The sequence below is a fragment of the Sus scrofa genome, chromosome 8, assembly GCF_054392235.1.
Source record: "Sus scrofa isolate SSC_HxYL_T2T_F1_AM1 chromosome 8, Sscrofa_HxYL_maternal_Yorkshire_Landrace_v2.0, whole genome shotgun sequence".
In the NCBI taxonomy this organism is placed as follows: domain Eukaryota; kingdom Metazoa; phylum Chordata; class Mammalia; order Artiodactyla; family Suidae; genus Sus; species Sus scrofa.
The window spans coordinates 3,531,928-3,557,186 of record NC_139390.1 but is presented as its reverse complement, the minus strand read 5'-3'; the positions used below and the strand labels follow the sequence as shown (position 1 = coordinate 3,557,186).

The 25,259-nt window shown below is 59.4% G+C and overlaps 1 protein-coding gene across 45 annotated transcripts in view; it reads left to right on the top strand.

The window, feature by feature from the left end:
- The window catches only part of SORCS2 (sortilin related VPS10 domain containing receptor 2), a 507,067-nt gene that overhangs the window by 194,251 nt on the left and 287,557 nt on the right, over positions 1–25,259 (top strand). The window lies entirely within an intron of this gene.

Sequence of the window (25,259 nt, the reverse complement as noted above, 5' to 3'; positions counted from 1 at the left end):
AGTAGCTCTTGCTTAGAGAGCCTGCCCTGTAACAGCCAGTGTATTAAAACGATCACAGGCGTTATTTTAATTAATCCTCATAGTATTTTATTATTTTAGTGAGGGCCCCATGAGGTGAATAATTATATTTTTAATATCCCCCATCGATCAGTGTTAAGTGCCATCGATCTGCCTACTCTTTGCCCGAGAGAACGCACGGCGCTGCTGTTGCCGTGGCTCACGTGAGCTTCGTGAGAGCATCACAGAATTGTTTGAGTTCCGTCGTACAGATAGGAAGGGGCGGTTCAGGGAGGGAAGTGACACGGCCCACAGGTCACAGCGGGACAGGGGCAGGGAGAGGATCCAGCCCTGCCTGACGTCACCTGCCCGGCTGAGTGGCCCCCATGGCCCCTGCCCCTTTGAGGCCCATTCCATCCTGGGGTCCTCTAGTCCCGCCTGGGCTTTGGGGGGTCCCGTCGAGGCGTCCACGTCCTTTCCCCAAGACGGCCTTGCCTGCTGACTGTGGCTGCCTCCCCCCCCTCGCCCCCCGTCTTCCCTGGATGCCCGTGGAGGGTAGCCCAGCTCCAGAGGCCCCGGGCACGGTGCAAGCCGACCAACAGGAGCAGGAGCACTCCTCCCTCACCCAGCATCTCTGAGCCTTCATGGGCATTGCCCCTCCTGGCAGCCACAGGACGTAGCCCATGGGTCAGATGGTCTGATGGCTGACCTGTTCGTACACCCACAGCGAGGCCACGCCACCCCGCCCTGGCCCGTGGCTGGAATGGGAACCTGGTTGACGTCACCCTCAGGGATCAGCTCCAACCACTTGGAGGGCAGGGCTCCTGGGGGGAGACCAGGAAATACGTTTGCTCCTGTCCCTCTGGCAGGATGCCCATGGGTCCTCTGCATCCTCCCAGGCCGCCAGCATGTGCCAGGGAAGAGCCGTCCGCATCCTGGAGGGCCTGTGTCCCCCACTGGCAAGCACGGAGTGGGAGGCGTGCGGCCGCGGTGCTTTGTGTAGATGTGACAGCCCTGTGGGGGTGGGGAATCCCCCATGTGGCCTTTGGCTGGAAGGAGTCAGACCAGGGACCCTGGCACATACTGTGTCTGAGGTTCGGTCGGGTGGGACCTGAGGCAGCGGCTCTGCAGGCTGATGCTTCAAGGATGGGGTCAGGCCCCGGGGGCTGTCAGCTAGGGGCAGGTGCCCTGCTCTGAGACTGCGGTCAGCTCACGTGTCACCAGCTGTCTTTTACAAATGCAGCCGCAGGAGAAGACAGATGTGCAGCCTGAGAATTTACGGTGCGCCCGACGCCATACGAGGCGATACTGTCATCTTCATTTTGAGATGAGGCGTTTGAGGCTCAGAGGAGTTAAGTGGTTTCGCTGAGGTCACCCAGCTAATACGGGGAGAAGGCGCGAATGGGTCGGCGGAGGAGAGTGTGGAGCTGGCATTTGAACTCGACTGTGTCTGGCTTCAGAGACCCTGCCCACTGAGTTGCATGTGCCGTATTTATCTCGGGTCCTGCCTCTGACGGCCAAGTGGCAAATACGGAGGTCCCGTGGGCCCCGTGGACAGGAATCCCCAGGGACTCCCGAGTGCTGTCTTGTTAGCCTTCTGGTGCATCTCTCTGCTTCTTCCCTCTAAGTCAGTTCGCAGTTTAAGGAGCTCTGCTGGGACCCTTGCGTTGTGTGAGGCTCCGAGAGGCAGAGTCACAGCTCAGACCACACGCAGGCCCTGTGGGCGTGGCATCTCCGAGCCCACGGATGCCGAGCACTCAGCCGTGGTCCCCAACTCTCTCCTGAGGGCAGCGTGTGTTCTTGTTGAGTCCACCCTGGTGATGTGACAGCCTGTCTTTGTGAACTCAAAACTCTGTTTTGCGCGGATTCCAGGATTTTGCTGGATGGATGCTAAGTTCACTGGGCTAATCTTTCTGGATTCAGATGTTTCTTCTTTTTTTTTTTTTTTGGTTCTTTTTTAGAGCTGCACCCACGGCATATGGAGGCGCCCAGGCTAGGGGTCGAATTGGAGTTTTATCTGCTGGCCTATACCTCAGCCACAGCATTGTGAGGCCCTTAACCCACTGAGCGAGGCCAGGGATTAAACCCGCGTCCTCATAGATGCTAGTTTGGTTCGTTTCTGCTGAGCTTTGACGGGAACGCCTCTTCTTCTTTTTTAAAAGGAGGACACTTAACCCCTTTCTGGACTTCTGGCAGCCCCTCAGTCTCACTAGGAGCAGGTGACATGACCCAGAGCGTCATCCAGATCCAATCTGAGTCCCAGATCAGCTGCCGGTTGTCTGATTTTGGACTGGAGCCTGAGGCTCGGTTTCCCCATCTGTGAAATGGGCACAAGGGCGCCACCCTAGAGGGTAGAGGGTGCACGTGCAGCAAGCTGGCCCTGTGGGGGAACGTCTGGGGCAGGGAGAGGTCACAGGTCCGCGGTGGCTCCCCCATGTTATCTTAGCCCATCAGGGGCGTCCCGGTCCCTGGAGGCTGCAGGTTCTCGAGGGTCATTGCTTCCTCTTCCTGCCGGAAGGCCCTGGTGCCAGCCTGATGGAGGCAGGCTGGCTCCCCAAAGCCCATCCTGGTCCCCTCTGTGTGCATCTTTCAACTCTTGGGGATGTTGTGTCCTCCAGTTTGGAGACAAGGGTGCAGACCTTAACCCACTTAAGGGGATCCTGATTCCCCAGCCCCTCCCCCAGTCCCAGCCCCGACCTCCCGGCTGCCCTCCCCACCCCGCTTCCCCCGCCCCCCCGAAACGTCCTTGCAGCCACGCAGGATTTACAAAACCACTTCCCCTTCTCCTTTGCATTTTTATCAAACTCTTTGAAATGCACCTCCCCGTCCATCTGCCCCCCCCGGATTCCCCATCAGTAACGTCGTTATTTTAGTGAGCAAAACGCATCATTTGGATGTAACTTCATTATGCCTAACTGTAGATGCCAAGCGGATTTTTAAATGTGATGATGGCTTAGGAGTTCCCCCGCGGAAATCCTGTCAACACAGTGACTTTGGAAATGAGCCTGTGTCTCGGGCGGCTGCTTCCCCCGTGAACGTCGCCCCTTGCCGGGAAGCGGGGCGGCAGGGCAGGATCTGGTTTGGGTTTAACGCGTTCCACGCCCACAGCTGTTGCCCAAAATAGCAGCTCCTGGTCGGGAGCACGGCCTGGCAGCCGGGCCCTCGGTGCAGCCCAGGGAGAGCCCGGGGAGAGCCTGGGGAGCAGCGTACGTAGCCTGACGGGGCCAGACCATATCTGTTGTTATAATAACAGAGGCTGCCCCCGCCTCTGTTATTATAATCCCAGGGAGTCAGGGATTACGAATATCATGATTTTATAAAGAAAAACCAGAGACCCTGCTTGCCTGACTCCATGACAATGGAAGATGGTCCCGTGTGTGTGTGTGTGGGGGGGTGCTGGGGGATCGGGGCACTGGGGGCCCCACTGCTGGCGGCTGTCAGGCTTTTATTAAAGTGACCTTCACACAATGGCTAAGGAGGGAGAGAGGAACGGATGAGCTGCTGCAGGTGGAATGCTAATGACGGGAGCCCTGGCTTGAATGCTGGGGCTGCTGCAGACTCAGGGCCCCCAGGTACCCCGAGCTCCTCCGAGACAGCCCCAGGGCCGGACATGCAGCACAGCTGGCGGGCTCGGCCCTCCCCGGAGGGGTGCACCTCTTCTCTCTGTGCTGACCTGGTCTGTGATGCGAGCTGCCCACTGTCACCTGTCTGAGAGGTGGAGGGGTGGGGCTAAAAGGACACTCCCCAGGACCCACTCTGTGATCTTGGGCCAGGGAGGCAGAACATGGAAGGGCAGAGGGAACAGCCTGTGCGAAGGTGGGGGCCTCTGAGAGAACGGGATGGCAGGATGTAACTTAGGGTGAACAAACCTGTAGCCCAAGTTTCAGAACCTGCTGGCCCGATTTTGACCAGACACCTCTGAATGCCCATCTCTGCCAGGCGGTGTGAGGAGAGGGCGGAGGCGCCCCTGGAGTGACGTCAGCAGACGGGGAGGAGGCGGATGGATTTCGTGGTGACTTGGGCCTGGGACAGGGGAGGGTGTGTCCGAGGACCCCTAAGTTCTTGTTCAGGGCACCTGGACGGATGGTGCAGCCGCCTGGGACAGGGGCCCGGACGAGGGCTGGCCTTGGGATGGCTGCTGTGGTCAGGAGTTCCATTTGGGACATGGCGGTCAGTGGCTTTCCAACGTTTTTAGGCCCAGAACCATTTCTTCACAAAGGATCTCAAACGGCCTGCTGCGGAAAACACAGCCAACTAGCACCCTTTGCTGACAGTGGTCTTGTCCCCACCAGCTGATCCCGCCCCTGGGTGGCGTGTGGTCCCGGCCTCCTGGGGCAGCGGTTGGGACCCCCATCGGGGGGCAGCTTTGTGGCCCTAGGAGCCCGATACCCTCCTGGCAATTCGTTATCACACTCGCAGCAGCCGGGGCTGCACAGGTGACAACAGGTGACATCTGGCCCGTTCCGCTGGAACTCCCCAGGAGGGAAAACCAGTCACCTTCTTTGCAGAGTGTCACGTAAATTCACTGCCACCCCCAGCCCTGTCTGCCGTACTGGCAGGGACCCCAGATGCTGCCGCCATCAGGCAGAGAGCAACGCCAGCAGCGCCGGCCCCGGCCGTCAGCACGGTTGCTTTTGACAGGTTCAGGAAGTGGGCCCTCTGTCCCTTGCGCTTGTTTGTCACCGTGCCATCCGTCGGCATGGGCACATGCATCTGTGCCAGAAGCAGAGCGGGGCGCTGGGCCCGGGTGAGGCCCCCCAGCCTGCCTGCATCCTTGACCCGGCTCCCTGGCCTCTCCTGTCCTGTGGACCAGGGGCGAGAGGTGGGCAGCCCCCCTCGATCTCTCTTGCCTTCTTCTCTTTCCCCCTCCGCGTCCCTGTCTCTGACACGCCTTCCACGCTCCTCACCCTGGCACCCCCAACAGCCCTTGTGGCCCCAGTGGGCTGTGGGCTCCCTCATCTGGGCTTTGCCGCCTCCCACAGACGGCGGGCGCTGCGGGGGTGGGCAGCGTCTGGTCCATGGCGGGGCCCCGGGGATGCGAGCATTCCTTCATCGATTTGTTTCCTCACTCTCTGCACCTTTATCGAGCACCTGTAACCCTAAGAGGCCAAGGTTGGGCAGCCACACGGTTGAGCCTCCCGCGGCCTCTTGTGGAGGACACCATGGCCCAGGCCACCAGAGGTCAAGGCCACACGCGGGTCGATGGCAGAGCCTGACCGGCTGGAGGGACTTAAAGTCACAGAAGCCGTCTTAAGGGATGCATGTAAATTGTGCATCCAGCTCCCAGTCCCAACCAGGTGGCCATCCTGTCCTAACCACAGCGGGTGTTAGGAGAGCCCCTGGGCCTCCGTGCAGGACCAGCACCTCCAGGGGGAATCGTGGGACCCTTCCGCCCCAGGCTGCATTCTGGGTCTACGGCAAGGGAGGTTAGCGTCTGTTGTTCTGTGCAATGACCTGACCACACCTGGCATGCTGTTCAGGTGAGGTCACGCTTTACGAGGGGCGGTGACAATCTTTAGGGCGCCCCAGACAGAGAACTGGCAAATTTATAAACACAGCTGTGAGGCACACAGCTTTGGACTCCAACAGCCTGGGCTTGAGTTTCTGCTCTGCCATTTGCTGTCTAGCTGTGTGGCCTTGGGCAAGTTCTTTAACCTCTCTGAGCCTCACGTTCCTCACCTATAAACTAGGAATGCTCTTATCTAGGCTGCAGAGCTGTTGAAGCATTAAACCGTAACGCCTTGGTGGAGGCGGCAGACGTAGGAACCGCGGACAGGACTCAGCAGAAAACGGCGGTTGCCAGACCTGGCCTCAGAGTGGACCCGTGCCCCCTCCTGGCCTTGGGGGTTGGTCGTTCAGGCCGAGCGTCTGCAACCCGCTGACAGGCCCTGGTGCGTGCGCTCGGGAGGCGGTGTTGGCTCTGACGCTCACTAGGAAATTGCTTGTTATGGGGCTGTGAAAGCGTGCATTGAATTCACGCAGTTTATTTTTAAATAAATTTGAGGGAGTTGGAAAACAAAAAGAGACAATTTAAAAAGCACATTCTCCAAGCATAATGAAGGCTTTGGCAGGGGCCCAAAACCTGACCCCAGATCCCAGCGCAAGCCGGTGACAGACGCCCCCGCCCGCCCGCCTTCCCACGCCGTCCCCGGGGGCCGTGTGTCAGCTGCATTTTCAGCTTCGCCTCTGAATGGCTGAGCCCCCAGTGGCCCTAAATCCTCTGCTCTGGGCTGCATGAGGATTTCCTGGAGGGGGCTGGAGCGCAGCTTCAAGACTGGAGGATCCTTCTTCCTATGAAGGGCTTCCCAGCTGTCACCGCCTGTCCCGGCGGCCTGTCCTTTCTCCCCACGTGGGGGGCGGGGGAGCGGGCAGGGGCCCTGTTCTAACAGGGCCTGGCCTCCCCGGGGGAGACGGCAGACTCCACCCTCGGTGCGGCCCTGGAAAGTCTCCCCCATCGAGGATCACCTCTTGGTCTTTGATGACTGGCCAAGCCATGTCCCCAAGATGGTTTGAAAGCTGCGACCCCTGGTCTCTGAAACTGCTTTTAAGGAGGAAACTGGCCAAGTGCAGAAGAATCCCCCTCTCTAAGCTCCGGTTTGTCTTCTGTAAAATTGGGATAAAGATGAAAGTAGTGAAACCAAAAGTGCCATAATGCATGGAAAGCCTGGCACACCCAGCTTGAGCACGTCGCCTCGAGGAGCGTCTGCTGGGTGCCCGGGACAGTTAGCCTGGCGCCGCCTTTCACATCACCCTGTTCAGTGCCCAGAAGGGCTGGGCGGAGACAGCGCCCAGAGAGGGCATGAGCCTGGCTCAAGCTCACCAGCTTCTAATGTCTTAGTTGAGGCAGGAGCCCCTGACCTCCAGCCAGGGCTGTGTTTGTGGCCGGAAGAGCCAAGCACTGTTAGGCTTGCTCTGAGCTTTTCTTCTATTTTGACGTAAGGGCCTGGGCGGCGGGAGGGGAGCGTCGGGCCCCCAGCTCCCTGCTCCGAGGGTGCAGGTGCGCGCCGGGCAAGCAGGAGGAGGGAGAAGTTTGGGTTCGGAAAGCGGACCCGTCCATCCGGGAGCTTTGTCGTTCCGCTCTCAGTAATTACTTCTAATGGAGTTGAGAATAGAATTAACAAGTCAAGTAAGACTATTGAAAATTAGGGTCCTTGGCAGCTTGGCTGACTCATTTTTTATTGAAAAATTACACATCCACCCTATCTCGGCGCGTCCGAAAAGAAGCAAGGTCACCCTCACCCGTGGGCGGGGGTTTTCTTCTCCGAGGGGCCCCTTCTGGCCTGTGAACAGACGTGGGCCGTTTGCAGGGGTGTGGTCGGAACCCCCGGGCCGAATCCTGCCTGTTCATTTTCCACCCCCGCCGCCCCCGGCTGGTCTGCTGCCGCAGTCGAGGGTGTTCCATTCGCCCGGAGCCTTCTGGCTGCAGCCTGGAGCTGCCTCTGCTTTTCCGCTCGGCTTTATCCCAGCTGAGGCCCTGCCTTTGTGCCCAGGGCCTGTCGTCGTTCCTGCTGCTCAGCACCCTCTGCCTTGTTCCTCCTCCTGAGTCCACCTGCTGGGCTCAGCCCCTGTCTGTCCCCCAGGCAGCCCGGCGGGCATCTCCCCTCCAGGAGCCTGTCCCCCTGCCTCGGGCTGATGCGGGCAGGGCCTCTGCTGGGCCCCCCGTGCCCTCCTCCTCCTCCTCTCTGCCCGCTCCGGGGGCTCCGGGAGGTGGGGGGCGTCTGCCGACCTTCTTGTTGCCTCTCGCACCGAGTCTGGCTGTTTGTCCCGAAGTGCTTGACGCCCTGAGGACCCTTCTGTGGAGGTTTGCAGGGGGCTGTGCCCACCTGGGTCCTGAGCCCAGATTCTGAGGGGCACAAGGGCCCCCGGGCCTGGTTGAAGAAGCTGCCCATTCGCAGCGGCCAGGGGATGCTGATCGGATTCCGAGGCCAGCAGGGCCCCATCCCTCAGGCCGGTCGGTCACTCACCCTTCTCAGCTTGGAGCACGTCGGAAGTCCCCTCCTCGGTCCTTCTCGAGACCCTCACGACACTCCCCTGGTTTCCATGGCGACGTCAGTTTCCACCCTGACTGCTGTAGGGAGGGATTATAAATTCGTTATTTCATGCTTAGGTCTGGCGCTCCGCCTTCTTCAGCCTCCAGCTCCCCATGTCCTGGTGGGACTCTATTTGTTTATTATCTGCTGGAAGAAGCAGATTGAGTTGGAGCCCAGGTTATTTCCTTCTCCCCAGGGCAAGAATCGCTGCGTCCCCGGAGGAGCTGGGACACCGTGAGATGCTGGCGTCGGCGCTCGGGATCCCCGGGTGCGCACGGGCGAGAGCCCTAGGGTCTAATTACCTGCAGATGAGCTGGGCTGCCGTGTGGTCGCCTGCACACGGGGCCCGGGGCCATGGAGAGAGGCACCCTCAGCTTGCTGTGGTCCCCGTCCCCGCTCGTCCCTCGGAGGCTAGGTCCTGCTGAATTTCTCCATTGGAGATTGGTGGCCAGGTGGCTGGCAGCAGTGGGACGCCTCCCAGAACGCTGGGCACTGGTTTTTCAGATGAACTGGGCGGATCTGCCCGTTTCCTACCTTTCTGTTGGCACTTCTCTCTGGCCAAGTTCACTTCTGCCCCTGCACGGCCTAGTGCCTGGCCAGCCTGAGGCCGGCGTCTTGGGGCATCAAGCCCTGAGGCCCCCGATCACTGAGCAGCCCACGCTTTGCAGGGTGCTTTTGGAGGTGGCTCCTGTGGCACTGTGTCCGCTCCCTGACAGGGACACAGGCTCAGGTCCTGTGCTGTCACCCTGACTCTGCCCCGGCCACGTGCTCCAGCCCACCCCTCTGCTTGGATGGACGGTGCTTGGGGAGGAAAGGCCTCAAGCTGGGATTCCCCCAGCCACAGCTCACCTTATGGCGGGACTCTGTGCCTCATTTGGTTTCTTTCTTTCTTTTCTTTTTTTTTTTTTTGTCTTTTTTAGGGCCGCATCCTGACATATGGAAGTTCCCCGGCTAGGGGCCCAATCGGAGCCTCTGCGGAGGCCTATGCCACAGCCACAGTGACACAGGATCTGAGCCACATCTGCGACCTACACCATAGCTCACGGCAACGCCAGATCCTGACCCCACTGAGCAAGGCCAGGGATCGAACCCGCATCCTCATGGATACTATGTTGGGTTCTTAACCCTCTGGCAACACACAGTAGGAACTGCTAGGTTGGAGTTTTGCTGCAGACAAGTCGGCAGGCCCCTAGTCTGGTGGGGATTGGAGGGCCCTCGAAGGGAACTGCCGGGCTGAGGCCGTTGTTCCCAGGTCTCCTGGCGATAAGGAAGGGACCGTGTGCCGGTGGGCGAGGGCTCTTGGCTTAGGGAACCCCCGCCCTACCCCCTCTGGGTCCTCCCCAGGTCTCCACTTGCTTGCCCCCAGTGATGAGAAGCTCACTGCTCTGATCCAGGGGAAACTCCGCCTCCATTGGACGTCTGTGCTTTTCCTGCCCGTGTGTCAGGCCTGGGGATGCGGAACCATCGAATCGGGGTGCTGGGTGTTCATGCCAGGGTCTCATTCAGATGATTAAACAGGAGAATTCCCAAAGCATCAAGACCAGCTCCGGGACCTCTGTCTCAGGGCATGGAGACACCACGCTCATACCTCCTGGGTGGGGCACACACCTGCTTCTGAGCCTGGCAGCCTCTCCAGGCCGGCGGCAGTGCAGTCCTATGGGATTTCTGAAGGGAGGGCTCACCAGGGCCGGCCGGTGGGGATCCTGGCCTCATGTGTCCAGTGCTTGTGACCAGTGGTGGTAGCACAAGGGACCCCAGACTCCACTCCCTCTGTCTGTGGCAGGAGTGTCTCAGTCCAGGCTGGGCGCCTGGAGCCAGCCCGGGGCCAGCCTAGCGGGAGTGGTGACAGCAGCCTGGACAAAGGCAGAAACAAAGCAGCACCACGTGTGCGTATCTCTGCTGCACTTGATCTAAACATCTACCCACCTGGAATCCTTAGAGGCGATGGTGAAGGTCACGGGCGGCCAGGATGTCCACACGGAGGGGCGGGAAGGCAGGAACGAGCCTGTCTGAGGTCTCTTCGGGGCGACCTGGCCAGCCCATCGATCCCGCTGAAGCTCGTTTCTCTGCCATCGGCCGCGTGGTGTCTGTGTGCAAGTTATTAAACTTCTGCGAGAGCCAGCTGTAAGTGGGGACGATAGTCCCTCATCGTCGGGTTGTTCAGGAGATTCATTTGGGCCGATGCTTATCGAGTAGAAAGTTCTAGATGAGGGCTTGTGATATAAGCACCTAAGCCAGAAGATCTGGAGGCCGCTCTTGGCACGTGAGAGGGAGGCAGCTGGATGGTTGTCTGCCCCCCGCCAGGTCCCCTCAAGGCCCCCCTGGACGGGGCTCCCTCACTGCACAGCTGTGCCAACCGCCACCCCTTGTCCTAGCATTTCCCCCCAGGCTGTAAATTCAAAGCATGTGTATTATGAAAACACACCTGCACGTGTGCAGAAGAGAAAAGACAGTTTGCTAACGCCCATCCTTACAGCCAGACTCGTTTCTGTCTGGTTCGTTTTGGGCACGTGTCCACCCGCGTCTCTGCGTGCTCACTGGCAGGTGCGTCGGTGAAGTTCTCGAAGCTGATGAGGAGCAAACCCTCTTAATTATTTCGTCAGGAGCCGGTGGGCCCCCCGCTGGGCACTGCGCCTACCCCAGCGTGGGATCAGAACACGGACGTGGGTCGAGGTCGTTGCCTTCAAAGAGCTTATGGTTTGATGGAGGAAACGGCCACACGTCAGCTTTTCGACGTGTTTACGGAAGTTGGGGCGGACCTGCCGCGTATAGCATTTCAAATAACTTTTGTCACAGTGCGTCGCAAGTATCTTCTCGGATGGCTCTTTGTCTTTGTTCCCGTGATTTCTTTGCTGATTGAGTTAAACGGTTAAGCTCGGTGTATTCACCCGACGGACGCTGCCTCTGGCTTGCTGCCCTGAGTAAATAGTGCCGAGATGACACACAGATACAGCGTTGAATGTTGACAAGCAGAAGTGTTAGCCCAGCCCCAGAGCCGGGGACACTGATGGGCTGGCAGCTGAGACCTTCTGCCGGGCATCTGATTCCAGAGGAAGGGGGGCTCTCACAAAGCCACATGGCCGTGGTCCCAGCTGGATCTCCAGTGCCGTTTGTCACTTCAGCTTCCCGCCCGAGAGCCGAGACCACATCTCGACACGTGTGGAAAGGGTCCTGCCAGATTTGCCTCATTATTAACCTTCAATCACTGTCCATCTTAGACAGGGCTCTTCGTTCAAGTGTTTTGTCTTTGTCAAGTTGATGGAGATGGTCCATTTTTAGCCCTGGCGTGAGCGCGGCGGGGGTGCTCCTTCACCCGGGATGGTGGCACGCCCTCCAACACAGCTGGCGGTGCAATGCCAGGCTTATGGTTTAGCTACATCGGCTCAGGAGGTTGACGTGACAGGTCTGTTTTATAGCGAGTCCCCGGGAAGGGAGCCCCTGTGTGGTAGATATGGGGTACCGTTCGGCCCGGTGCTTGGGTCCTAGCAGAATTGCTCCCGCCCTGGTCCTTCGGAGGAAGGCACGGCAGCTTCGCCTGGGGAAGGCTGGGGGTTAGATTTCAGAAATGAAGATCTGGGGGGGCCTTTCCTGGCTCAGCGGTAGCGAGCCCCACGAGCACCCATGTGGGTGCAGCTTTGATCCCTGGCCTCAGGTGAAGGACCCGGCGTTGCCGTGGGCTGTGGTGTACGTCGCAGGCGCAGCTCGGATCTGGCGTTGCTGTGGCTGTGGCGCAGACTGGCAGCTGCAGCTCTGATTCGACCCCTCGCCTGGCAACTTCCACATGCTACAGGTTCGGCCCTAAAAAGACAGAAGAAAAGAAAAAAAGACAGGCCGATGTTTGTGCGTGTTTTCAGGAACCCACCCTCCCTCTCTTTTCTTCTTTCCAAACAAGTTGTCAGTATACACGCGTTTTCGCCACGAAGGATGTGGAGACGTCTCTCCCCTCTGCTTTTGGCTAGAATTCCTGCGACTAAGCTACCTGTGCAGAAAATCACGGCCCTTTGGTTTATTCCAGGTACATTTCCATCCAGTTCTCCTGTGGGAAGAAGGGGACTCTTCTTGGCCAACGTGGGTGATGAAAGTGGCCTTGAACGAAGCTAACACCTCTGTTGAAATTTACTCTCCTGGCTAATGTTTATTACTGAGGGGAGGGTTCAGATCACTTAAAGCACCTCGAGGGGGCGCCTTCCCTTCCCTACTGCTTGGAGGACCCCATGGGCCAGGCGTGCCCACGGCGGTCCTGTTACTCCCCAACCCCGTTACTTGCACCGCTCGAGCCTCCACCCCCACGCCCCATGCAGACGGCCACTGGCGGCTGAGGATTAACCCGGTCTGTCCCACCCAAACTTGGGTCCGTTCTGTGACCGTCTCAGAGGAGGGTCACGATTGTCTTCCGGCCCCGTTGTCCAGCACGGGCGCAGATGAATTCTTGTTTTTAGTTGACCTTGGCTGACAGGCCACGACGGAGAGCCTTTGGTCAGATCCCTCTCAATTTTCCAATGTCCTGCGTGGCCCGTCTTTGATCTGGTGTCACACGTCTGGAACGGAAGTGGGTTGTTACCGAGGTGTTCTGTGGCCCCAGCCCCTGTGCCTGAGAGGCTGGCTGAGGATGCTGGGCTGAGGGGAGGCAGAGGGAGAGCAGGCTACAGTTCCATGTCGGTGCTTTGAACACAAGGACTCGCTTGGAAATCTCATGCAGCCTGTGGTTTACACCCTAGTTTAAAGCGTTGCAGCAAGTTCAGAGGGAGCTGAGTGATGTGAGCCTCAGGCAGGGAGGGGGTCGGGATTGCTGGGGTCTATAGCAGGGGCTTTGGGGAGCAGATGCAGCCTGTGTGACCCCATGAGGCAGAGCTGGGACTGATGGCAGAAAGCTGGGGAGACAGATTCAGCTAAACACGAGGAGGGGCCTTGGGAGGTGGGCAGCACCCTGTCACAGGAGGCGTGCTCCTAAGAAGGCCGCTTGGCTGGGGTGCTGCAATGACAACCACGTAGACGAGGCTTCATCATCCACAAAGGAGAGTCACCTGCACCAGTCTCCCCACTAGCCGCTCTCCGCACAGGGGGCGTGCGGACATGGTCAGAGCCCCGTTTTCAGGTGCCTGAGGCTCAGAGGGAGGGGCGACTTGCCGAAGCCGCTTAGCTGGAAGGGGGCAGAACCTTCTAGACCTGAGCGCCTCCAGACTCTTTCTAAACAGAGACCAGAGACGCGCGGGATACGCGTGGCTTTGTCTGGAGGATTGATGCTAAGACCGCTCTGAACGTCCGCGTTCCTTTCAGCTGCGGCCTGCTTAGAAAACATGGTGAAGACAGCTGCGAAAATTTGCTTTTCAGAAACGACCAAATGTTATTTTAAAAATGCTTTTCTTAAAATGCATCGTCCCAGACTGCAGTGCACGGCTGTCATGATTTGCCTCTTTCCAGGGCTGCCCCCCCAACTCCCCCCCAAGTCTCCTGGCTCCCTGCCACCCTCCCAGCTGCCCAGAGCCATCTGGGGACAGGATTAGGAGGTGGGGGACATCTCCAGACACAGCCCCCCGCAATTTCTCAGTAACGTCCATGTGCAGAAAAGGTGTGGGCATCTGAGCCTGCCCAGGGCAGCGGCGTCCAGGGCTGTCACCGGGAGAAGCCCCCTTCCAAGGGGCGTATCCTCCAGAGCCTGCCTCTGTTTGGGCTGCCTGTATGGCAGGAATCCCAGATAAGGCCTGATGGGGGCCGGGGTCCCTGTGCTCAGAGGCCTGCTCAAACCAGCCCGGGTTTGGGGCTCAACCTGAGCCTCCACGCAAGCCGGGCCCTGTTTGGAGAGAATTACTGCCCACGATGCGTAGGCTGCCTGTGAGCTCCCCGGGCTTTTTGGTTTTACAGAAAGAGCATTTGTAGGCTTTGGTTGTCAGCCTGGGCTTAACACAGACGCTAAAGCGGCTGAGACGTGGGGACAATCTCACTGGTGTCTCCTGCCCCCTCGAAGGAGCACTGGCTAGGTAGTGAGCTCCCCGTCCCGGCTTCCCAGGGGTGCTGGGGCTGTGGCCAGGCTGCTGCGGGGCAGGGATTCTGCCTTCAGAGAAGCCGGGTGTTTTCCAAAGGGTGGTACTTCTGCTGCCGGGGCGGGGCTGGGACAGGAGCCTCCTGTGACCCACACTGGCAGCAGGGGAGCAGCTTGGCGGTGGTGAGCGGGCCTCTGTCAGATCTCTGGTTCTCTTCTCACAGAGGCAGGGCAGCCCCGGGCATGGGCTCCACCCGTAGCAGGAGAGAACACGTTTTCATTGTTTGTTTTATGGCTACTTTCCACCTACCTCCGTGTCAGAGAGGCTCACTTTTCTGTTTATAGAAATGGTATGCAAGTTTTCCATTTAAGTAAGAGAAGTGGGTTGATTTAAAAAGACTTCAGGAGTTCTCGTCGTGGCTCAGCGGATTAAAAACCCCACTAGGATCCATGGGGATGGGGCGTTGACCCCTGGCCTCGCTCAGTGGGTTAAGGATCCAGCGTTGCTGTGATCAGTGGTGTAGGTTGCAGACGCAGCTCAGATCATGCGTTGCTGCGGCTGTGGTGTAGACCGGCAGCTGCAGCTCTGAGTTGACCCCTAGCCTGGGAACCTCTATGCTGCAGGTGCAGCCATAAAAAGAAGAAAACAAACAGGACGCCCCCACTTCATCAGGTGTCCTCCTGATGGGTGATTCTGGTGCTGATGTGGGAGTCGGTCCCTAGATGATCAGACATGTGTGTCTTGAGCCATTTAGCTGCCTGATGCCGACAGGATTCTTGGCCCTGTTTGGACAGGAGCCGGGCCACCTTGACCTGCGGCCCAGCTGAGAGCGTCTCAGAGGTGTCTGCTGGGGGCCGGGGCCATTCCCACCCCCTTCTGCCGTGACAGCCAGACTCTGATGCACAAATGCTGGCCTGCAGCCATTTGCAACCAGAGGACCTACTGTGTGCCAGGCTCTGTGGAAGCAGAACGGGCCAGCCCTTGGTCCTTATGCTCCAGGAGGGCTGGACCCCAACTGTGACCTGTCAGAGGAGCAGGATGCCACCCGGTCGGCAGGAATGATGTGCAACAAGCCGCCTGCATGGCACCTGCCCCTCCCGATGCCAGGCCAGTGGGCACAGAGCCCACCCTTGTGGAGTCTTGGGGAGAAAAACGGGCCAGTGACTGAGGGAGGGTTGTGAGGAAGAAAGTAACACGAGTCAAAAGACAAGGCGTCCTCAGAAAAGCCTGAGACAGGGTCTGAGGTCCCCGGAGGTCCCTGAAGAGGGGTTGAGGTCACTTGCGGTGGGGGAGGCATTTCAGGGCGAGAAGTGGGGTGAGCCAGGCTCCCAGGTGGCAGAAGCTGGTGCTTAGAGCTGAGTGGGGCAGTGACGGGGTCTGGAGTGCCACTGAGGGGTCTGGGCAGCCCGAGACACGGGTGGTGCTCGCGCCTGGGGGCAGAGCCCCCGGCGCCCTCGTTTGCATCAAGGTCCCACCGCTGGTTGTAAAGCGAGTTTCCGAGGGACATCTCCAGGCTGTCCCCACACTCAATGGTCCTGGGAGCCACGGAGACCAGGCCTCTCTGAAGAGAACCCCAAGACGGGTCAGGACTCTCAAGATGGGTTCAAAATTGATTTCCTGCCCGCCCGGCTGGGGAAACAGAAAGGGCTTATTGGCCCCATAGGTCGGTTGGGTCCCAGACTGGTCTGTACACCCTGAAATGGGGCGGAAGACTGGGCCGCTGTGCCTGTGAGTTTATGGATGTGCGAATCCTGACAGGGGCCCCCTTCCGGGGGACACGGAGTCTCACCATCCTCCTGGGTGGGGACGGGGTGGGGGTATTGCTGATCCTTTGACTCGAGGGCCTGCAGGCGGGGGCTGGGGTCGGGCTGCGGTGCTGCCGTGGGGGGGCGGGGTCCGGGGAGGGAAGAACAGACTGGCCTGGGGTGGGCCGGCGGGGCCTCCTGCAGACGCAGGGCTCCGTGCCAGGGCCCACAAGGCATTTAGAGACCCACAAAAATGTTTTAATTTCCTTTAAAATCAGAAGAAGAGAAATACCTTTTTAGGTCAAGGAAATGTTTCGAAATATAAAGGGATGTATTCTTTTTGATGTCAGCGCATCTGTAAGATAGAATTGTTAGGAGTTCCCATCATGGCTCAGCGGTAACAAACCCGACTCGTATCCATAAGGGCACAGGTTCGATCCCTGGCCTCGCTCAGTGGGCTAAAGATCCAGCATTGCTATGAGCTGTGGTGTAGGTCGCAGACGCGGCTTGGATCCCACGTTGCTGTGGCTGTGGTGTAGGCCAGCGGCTACAGCTCCGATTCCACCCCTAACCTGGGAACTTCCATATGTGGCGGGCACGGCCCTTAAAAAAAAGGACAAAAAAGAAAAGAATTGTTAATATTTCTTTGTGGAGGAAGTGGCCCACGGAGGCCCACGTGCCTCAGGCCCCAGAGTCATTTTGCAGCCCAGATGCCTAAGAGGAACAGATTCCAGAAACAGGAACAGGAGCCATTGCTGGTCTGTCCCACTGGCTTTCTCGGAAGATAAATGAGTCTCTGCAGGGCTCCCGTGGGCTCCGGTTGCTTCTTCCCAAGTTGGTACCAGGTGCCCAGCTGCCCCGCTTTCCTGACAGTCCTGAGCGACAGGGCTTTGCAGGTGACCAGCCCGTCTGGACTCCTTCAGGCCAGGGGACCTGGCTCAGGGGCTGCTGTGGCCCACATCGCAGCCCTCTCAGTCGGATGCAGCCAAAGGCCTTCCTCCCCCATCAGCCGCTTTTCCTTTGCCCTGGGCTCTTCTGCTCTGATGCGGCAGCATCGTCTCCAAAGAGACATTCTTGGGAGTAACGAGCATGTGGTTTCCATGCTGGAGACTCCAGGGCAGGGGTGGGGGCGGGGGGCGCGGAGCCTGGGGAGGGGGGGTTTCTATTTGAGAAACAGGATCGGCAGTTTCCACCCACCTCCCGGAAATACCCTGGGCACTTTTTATGTTGAGAGAAGTGTGGCACCAGCAGCATCACAGCTTCTCCAATTACCTTTTATTACCATGAAGAGACCCGACAAATGCCAGCTCTTGCAGGTAGGGACGCAGAGTGTCCCTTTGAATGGCAACGGCTGGAAGGCAACATCCCATAAGGTCCTTAAAATCGGTGCTTACCTTGGCTAATAAAGAGGGTGGGTGAGATGAAAACTCTATCAGGTCCTGAGAAATGGAGGAGGGTACATAACTCTTTTGAAAGGACAGCTGGGTGGGAAAGTCTACCGAGACCCCCCTGTTAAAATATACTTGATCCCTTAAACAGATTGGATGTAAAAATACCATTTTCCACAGATTGGTAATGTCTCTCCATTCATTTTCTGCTGGCTGATTTGATTTATAGGGTCCTTTCAAGGCTTAGTGCTCAACTCTCTCTTTTAAAACACCGGGCTTCGTGCCTGTGGAAGGTGGCTGATGGAGGGAGGGCTGGGGGCCGTCTCTCACCTGCTCCCTGTACAGGCCCAGCCCAAGGCGGGGAGCCCAGCTGTTTCCCTAGGGGACTGTGGGGAGGAGGGGGTGGGGACCCCCGGGAAGCTGAGTGCTGCGTGGGGTCTCCCGCTTCCCCTTTCTCTGGAGCCAGCTGAGTGCAGGGGCGCCTGGAGCTGTGGGAGGGCTGCCTAATTGGAGTCAGGCAGCCCCCGGTGGAGACCCCAGCCCTGCCCGTTCCCAGCTATGGCCTCCAACAAGCTGAGCCTCAGTGACCCCATCTGGAAAATGGGCCAGCGGCTGTATCAGCATCGTGGAGCAGAGATAACGAAGTGCTGCCCACTGACTGGTTAAACAACAGAGATTTATTCTCCCACGATCTGGAGGCCTGAAGCCCAAGGTCCAGGAGGGGGCAGGGCCTGTTCCTTCTGACCTGGAGGGGGACTGTGCAGGTGTCTCTCCCGGCCGCGGCTGTGGGGCCGTTGCCGGCGTGTTGGGTTCCGTGGCTGGGGGAGGCGTCACCGGTCTCTGCCTCCGTCTTCACGTGGACTTCTCCCTGCCCGTCGCTGCTTTTCGTCCTAAGCACCCTTGTCACGGGGTTTCGGGCCCACTCGTATAATCCGGCTGATCCCATCTCGAGATCTTCAAGTATGTTTTCAAGGGCCCTTTTCCCAAATAAGGTCACATTCACAGGCTGTTCACAGGCTCAGGGTGGAATGGTTTGGGGGCTGCATTCAGTCTGCTGTACCCAGGGTCCAAGGCGGCCCAGAGCGGGAGGCGGCAGAGGCTTCCAGACGTCTTCCCAGACCGAGGTGCCTGCGGAAGGGGCCTGGGAGCAGGGGGATGCGCCCAGGGAGGGAGGGGGATGGGGAGGCCAAGGATGTTGAGCAGCACAAGTTCAAGGCTGGGCGGAGGAGAGCGGGATGAAGGCGCCAAACTGCAGATGGGGAAAGGGGCGGGGCCTGTTCCCGGTGGGCAGCTGTGCGTCCTCCTGATTGGCGCGTGCTGTCCACGTGGGCCTGCGCTTGCGCACTCTCTGGGTCATTCATTCCCCAAACGCTGCCAAGTGCTGCCACAGAGGTGAGGCTGGAGGCCACCCCGGCTCCGCGTGCACTGGGGGTCAGACCGTTTATGGGGTGCTTTTGAGGCCTCATGAATAAATCAGCCTTAATGTAGCCTCCTGTTTGACGAGGGCTCTCTGTGAAATACAGCCACGCTGTGATATGAAATTGGGAGCGTAAAACCTCCAGGGCCAAGCTGGTGGAGCGCCTACAGGGGCCTGGCCAGGTCACAGCCAGCTCCCCGCGGCTGGGGTGGGAGGGGTGCCGCAGGCCCCTGGCAGCCCTAGGCTCCTGGGGCCCAACCCACTAAGGTCAAGGGACACCCGTCATCGTGAAGGATCCAGCGCTGAACCAGGGAGCGTGTTAGTTGCTGGGCATGGGCATAGATCCTGGAGCCCCAGGCATCCACTGCGAGGGGAGGCAGCTCTGAGCCTGTGTTATTGGCACTTCCAGAGGCTAAAGTTTAGGATGGGCATTTGGTTACAGTGGAAACACCTTGCCACCCTCTGCCCCACACTGGTGTGTTAAGCTGGGATGCACAGGAAAGTTCCCGTTGTGGCTCAGCAGGTGAAGAACCAGACTAGCATCCATGAGGATGCGGGTTCCATCCCTGGCCTCGCTCAGTGGGTTAAGGATCCAGCATTGCCATGAGCTGGGGTGTAGGTCACAAACTCAGTTCCAATCCCATGTGGCTGTGGCTGTGGTTATGGCGGAGGCCAGCAGCTGTAGCTCTGAGGTGACCCCTAGCCTGGGAACCTCCATATGCTGCAGGTGCGGCCCTGAAAAAGCAAAAAAATCATACATACACACATACATGCATGCATACATACCTACAAGCTGGGGTGCACAGGGCCAAGGGCCTCCTTTTAGGCGGAGGCTTCCAGAGTCTCAAGCCGTTTGTTTTTGTTCGCCTCTGGCTGATGTGTCCCTCTGCTCTCTCCTCTTTATTACAGCATTTTACTTAAAAATAATGTGGAGTTTCAGAAATAGTGTCAAGACCCATGTGCCCTTCCCCACCCTGCTCGGCTGTCATTACCAGTGCACCCGCAGCGAGCTCTCAGAACCGGGCAGCCGACCACAAGCCTCTTGTGCGGAAAACCCCGCACTTGGGTGAAAGCTGGTGCTCGGGGCCACGTGTCCTGTCGCTTTGTTTGGCCAACATCCTTCAGTGACATTCCTCTTAGAAGGGAGAGGAGCCAGTGCCCTCCCACCCCAGACCTTTGTCAGAAACCCTCCTCTCCCCTCCCCAGGCCACCAAAACGCCGTCCACCGATGGCCTCATTGTCTTGGCGAGAGCTTCTGAGACAGGAGCTTCCAAAGGGTCATCTGCCTCCTGCGTCGCAGAGGGCAGGAAAGTCTCCCCTTTCCAGATCCTTCCAGGACCTCCCAGCCCCTGGAAGCACAGCCGCTCCCTCCCGCCTTCCCTGAGCTCAGCGGGGGGGCAGGGGGCGGTGGCGCAGTCACCCCTGGCGGGACGGAGCGAGGTCCGACTTGGGGCTGGCTGGGTGGCCTCCCTCGTTGTCGCTCCCTGCAGCTGGGCCCCTGGCAGCCAACTCAGAGTGGCTGGGTGAGGTCACAGCTGTGGGAAGAAAGGATCCCGTCTGGGGCCCCGTGGCTCAGAGTGGACGCGGCATCACGGAGGGCGGCCGTGCCTGTGTGCCACCCTCGTGTCGAGTCAGCAGGGGTGCCAGGCCCTCCACTCATGTCATCACACTGCATCACCCCAGCCACGCGGGGACATGTGGCCTCCCTCCGCCCGTGTTGCAGGTGGGGAGGTGACCCTCGAGCCTGGAGGGCACCACACCACGGTGAGGGTTCACACGTCGCTATGCCAGGTCCAAGGCTCTGCGCCTTCCCCTGCCATGGGCCTCTCCCTGGTGCTGGGCTTCAGGGCGCAGCAGGTGGAGAAGGATGGGGCCCGGCTCCCAAAGCATCACGCTTGGGCTGTGGGAAAGCCGGATGTTATCAGATGGCAGCAACTTAGAGAATCCTGGAAGCCTTCCTGGAGGAGATGGCCCAGTAGGTGGGGGAGCACGGGAGTCTATGCCCGGGGAGAACCCAGGATGAGCACGGAGGTGGGCAGATGGTGGTGAGTAGGTAGGTCTGACCTCTGATTGACTGAACAAACTTCGTGCGCCACAGCGTCTCACCTACATGGCCATACTCAGTATTTCTCACAAATAGCTGAACAAGGCCTGCCCAAACCACCCAGTGCCAGACAGGGTTTCATGGAGGTAGCACGTGCCAGCTGCTGTCCCAGCCCCAAGCCTGAATCTAGCACTTGCTGTAACCCTATTTGTACCCAGACTTTAACCCAGCCCTACCCCCAACCCTCACACGAGTTCTACCTTTAGTCCTAGCTCTCGTCCCCAGGCCCTAAGCCTGGCCCTAACCCCAAGCCTAAGCTTAACCCTGGCTTCACCCTGAGTGGCACCCTCGCTCTGGGCCCCTCACACTCATTCCTCTTGGCTGCAGCTCTCGGGGCCGGCAGCAGCGTCCCCGCGTCACAGATGAGGAAACTGAGGCTCTGGGAGGCGAAGCCTGGGAGCACATGGCTCATACGCTGTGGAGCCAGGACTCAGATGAGACCCGTGGGGCTCTGGGTGCGTGGTCGTCCCCTTGTGCAGAGGGGCCTGGAGCTGGGGGGCTGGGGCGGTGTGTCAGAACGAGGGGTCTGGGGCTGGGGGACCTTTGCTCTGCAGGAGATTCTGTCGCAGGGAGGTGTCCGGTGTCATCATTGGCTGTGGCAGGTGCTCTCCTGGCCCCCTTGGGCCTCAGAACCTCCAGGGAGGCTCCAGGACCACATGGCGAGTCCAGGAGGGCTTCATGGAGGCGGCGGAGGGGGCGGGCGAGGCTCGGGGGGGCAGCAGTGAGCGGAGGCAGCCAGCGGCCTGAGCCAGCAGCCCTGGGTGTCTGCAGGGCGGCGCTGGGGTTGACAGAAGCCGAACACTACCCTGTGGCTCTCTGAGCCCCACGGATTCCGGATTCCCTCACCCTTCCCGCTGGCCGTGTCTTTAGCAGAGAAATAGGATCCCTCTCCCTGGTCGATAAATGCAGAATCGATTTCTCTTGCTTGGAATCGACTTCCTCCTGCAGGAGGCCTCTGGGGTGAGGGTGCCCAGGGCTGAGCCGGGCGGCCTTTCTGGGGGTGGGGGTGGAGGCGGGTTTGTGGGTCAGCAGGGAGCCCCTCCTCCTTCGCTCAGGCTGGGGAGAGCTCGGCAGGGGACTCTTCTGGAAAGAGCTATGGTCATGGTTCCCGCCCTGCTCTCTCTAGTGCCCCTTCGAGGCGGCCACCACCCCCTCCCACCTCAGCCTCTAATCTGGGACAGGGGTGGGGGGGGACGGCTGGTGCCCATTTACAGGACTGATCGGGAAACAAATGATGGGGAAGGTGCCTTCTCTCCTGGCCCCTAAGTGCAGCTCTCGGGAAAGCCCTGAGTTCCTGGCGGGGGGCGGGGGGGGTGCACGCCCTCCCCTGCACCCTGATTCACACCGCGTCCTGGGGGTGGGGACCCTCCCTGAGTTTTGCGTCACCTGGTCCAACACCTCGCGGCCCCCGAGGGAGCAGGGCTGCTTCAGGGCCCAGGACCCCAGCGCAGTTAGAAAGAGAGTTCTCGGTGGCCTTCATGGTGGTGGGGGTGGAGGGAGGAAAGGGGTATTTATTGAGCGCCGACTGAGTGCTGTCGTTGGTCCATCCTCACCTGCCACAGGGGCAGCCCCTCGGGCGCGGACGTGAGCCCCCTTCCCGTGTGAGGACAGGAGGGAGGACTGTGTTCAGACCCGAGGGCCTCGGTTGTCACTGGTGACACCTGGTGACACACACGTGCACGCTCGTCCCTGATGGGTGCAGGTGGAACAGGCGATACACGGGTTCAAAGGGCTGCAGGTGGTGAAGGTCCCCAGTGAAAAGCCCCTCCCTCCTGACCCTCCCCCAGAGGTCACCCGGGTCAAGTTTCTCACGGTCCCTCCCAGCCTGTCTTCGCTCATCTCAAAGTGGACGTGAATCTAGTTCCTTGCCTCCCTCTCATTCCTTTAATTGCGGTAAAACTCGAGGAATCCCCATTTTAACCACTTCCAAGTGTGCGACGCGGTGGCTTCGCCCCTCCCCTTGTGCACAGGTGTCGTGGCGCTGCCCGTCCGCTGGCTCCTGTCATCCGCACGCCCTCCTGGGGCCTTCCCGCCCTGTCTGTGGCACATCCTTCCTCCTGGACGTCTGTGTGGTGTCCCCATGCCTCCGGCGAGTGGCGGGGCCCGGGGGCGGACCTGCAGGGTGTTTCCGGTCCTTAGATATAAACAGTGTCCAGGCAGTGACTTTGGACCTCCGTCACCCCCTCTGCACAGGACATTGCAGAGGGCCCCCCAGAGCGCAGCGCTGGGCCACGGGGCTGACGGGCTGTCCCTCTGCTGGCTGCTGTGTCCCCACCGCGGTGTGTCCCAGGGGCCTGGAAAGAGGCTCCTTCGTGAGCGAGTTAGACTCCCCTCCTGCCTGCGGCTCTTCCCCTCATCCTGGCCAGCCTTTACCTCCCTGTACTCGCGTCCTGCCAAGGGCCAGAGCAAGGACACCAGCCTCCCGCCCCGGCTTGTCTGTTAGGGGGTCTGTACCCTCCGGATGGGGCCCCGCAAAGCTCTGCTGTTGGGGAAGCCTCTGCCTTGTCCCCCAGGACAGAGGAGGACGCTGGGTCCAGAGAGGTCAGGGGACACGGTGACCCTGGCAGGCCTGAGGCTCAAGGCAGGGGGGTGCCCGCAGGCCTCACACAAGGTCCGCCTGAGCTGCCGTCCCGCAGATGGCACGGGAGGAAAGTCACCCTGACGGCCTCGCCTTCCTCACCACCAGCCGTGGACCAGCCGCCGTGCCCAGCACGTGCAGTCCCCAGCCCTCTCAAATCCCACGTCCTGTCTGTAGGGGGGCACTCGACTGGGCTGCGTCCCTCCACCCCCGCCCCGGGGAGCATCTCCTGAGAACAGGGAGATGAAACAGGGAGTTCCCAGTGCACTGTGGGTATTTGGCTGATTCCTCTTTTCAGGCAGTGACATCAGGGGATCCCTCCTGTGTCTTGAGAGCCGTTCCCCTGGGGGAGCGCTTTACAGGTTTTAAAGGCCTTTGATACCCCCTCTCCGAGGCACCGTCACCTTTCCGTGAGGTCACGGGGGATGGAGCAAGGACGTTTGTCCCCGTATCTGAGACGAGTAAACAGGGACTCAGGGGAACAGAGAGTTTGTCCAGGCAGTGGGGCACGACTAGCCTTGGTGCAGGTGAAACACACGGAGATCTTCTGTACCCCGAGGGACCCCCCAAGGGACCCCCTGCCAGGGCCCAGGAAGCACCCCCCGCCCGCCCCCACTGGCCTCACTGAGAACCTCATCCTTTTTGGAACAGGATGTGAGATGCTGTAACCGGATCAGGCCTCCATAAAGGATCTTCTGGGGGTGGGGTGGGGTGCAGAAACCCTCCCTTTGTGTGTGGGCTTGTCCCAGACTCTCCATAAAATCCTACGTGAAAATCCCCGCGGGGGCGGCCTCCCACCCTCGCTGTGCTTGAATGCGAGTTTGTAGAGCGTGAAACACACGCCTACGACTTGGCTGCTCCTCCGAGCATCCTGGAAGCATGTGTGCAGAGGGAATGTCATTTTCAGTGGGCCCTGTGGACCCTGACTGCCTTCTCCTTGGTGGATCTCCACGCCCGGCAGGCATATTGAGAGATTAGACTGTTTGTTGAATGAATACTCAAAAGCCAGCATAAAACACCTTGTTCTCTGCCTTCCGTCTTGACCTCCCTTTTCTCTTCCTAACATTTGATTCCTGATTTGCTTTACTTGTTCCCACATCTAAGGCCCACCATGTGTAAGTCGTTGGGTTCTTGAGGCCGTTGTTTTAATCTCTCTGTTCCTCAGTTTGCTCATCTATGTAATGGGGCCGTTGGTGCATGTAAGGTGTGGAGAAGTGGTGTATGAGTATTTGCTGTTATCATTGTCATCGTTGGAGGGTTTGGGGAAGGACCTGACCTCCTTCCCACTGTTGGCATCTCTCCTGTGGGGGGCAGTGTGTCACAGTGCAGAGCCAGGAGTGGGGTTCTGCCAGGGGACATATCCAGGTCATCCTGGGCTGGATCCTTCCCCTTTCTGGGCCTCGGTCCTCAGGTGGGCTTCCAAATCCATAAAATCTGGTGTTCCAAGGTGACGGAATGTCATACACATGCCAGAGCCTGCGTCTACACCTGGGCAGGTGCACGGGGGAAAGGCCACATCACAAAACAGTTTTGGCTTCTTGGAGCCATTGTTCTGCTGGTTAACTCACTCGGCAGCAGGAGGGAGACTGTGCAGAGGGCCAGAGGAGCACTCCAAACACAGATACCAGCATGTGCAAAGGCCCTGGGGAGACCGGACGTCCTGGCAGTGAGTGCGTGCCTGAGGGCAGTGACTGGTCAAGGGGAACAGGTCAGCAGCGTGAGGATGGGGAGGGCAGGGCCCTCGTGAATGATTTGAGGAGGCGCCGTGTCTCATGTAGGCAGGCATGAGACTCGAGGACGCAGGCCTTTTCAAGGGTGAGGACCTGCCAGTGCAGCTTCTCAAACATTGAAAGGCAGCTTCTGAACCAGCAGGTCTCGGTCAGGGCCTCATGCAGGTTCTGCACTTCTGGGATCTCCTGGGAAGCCTGTGGGGCTGGTCCAGACCCCCTGATGAGCAACAAGGCCCCACACGAGACCCTGCCTGGAGGGCCCTGTCTTGCTGGGCCCGAGGATGTCAGT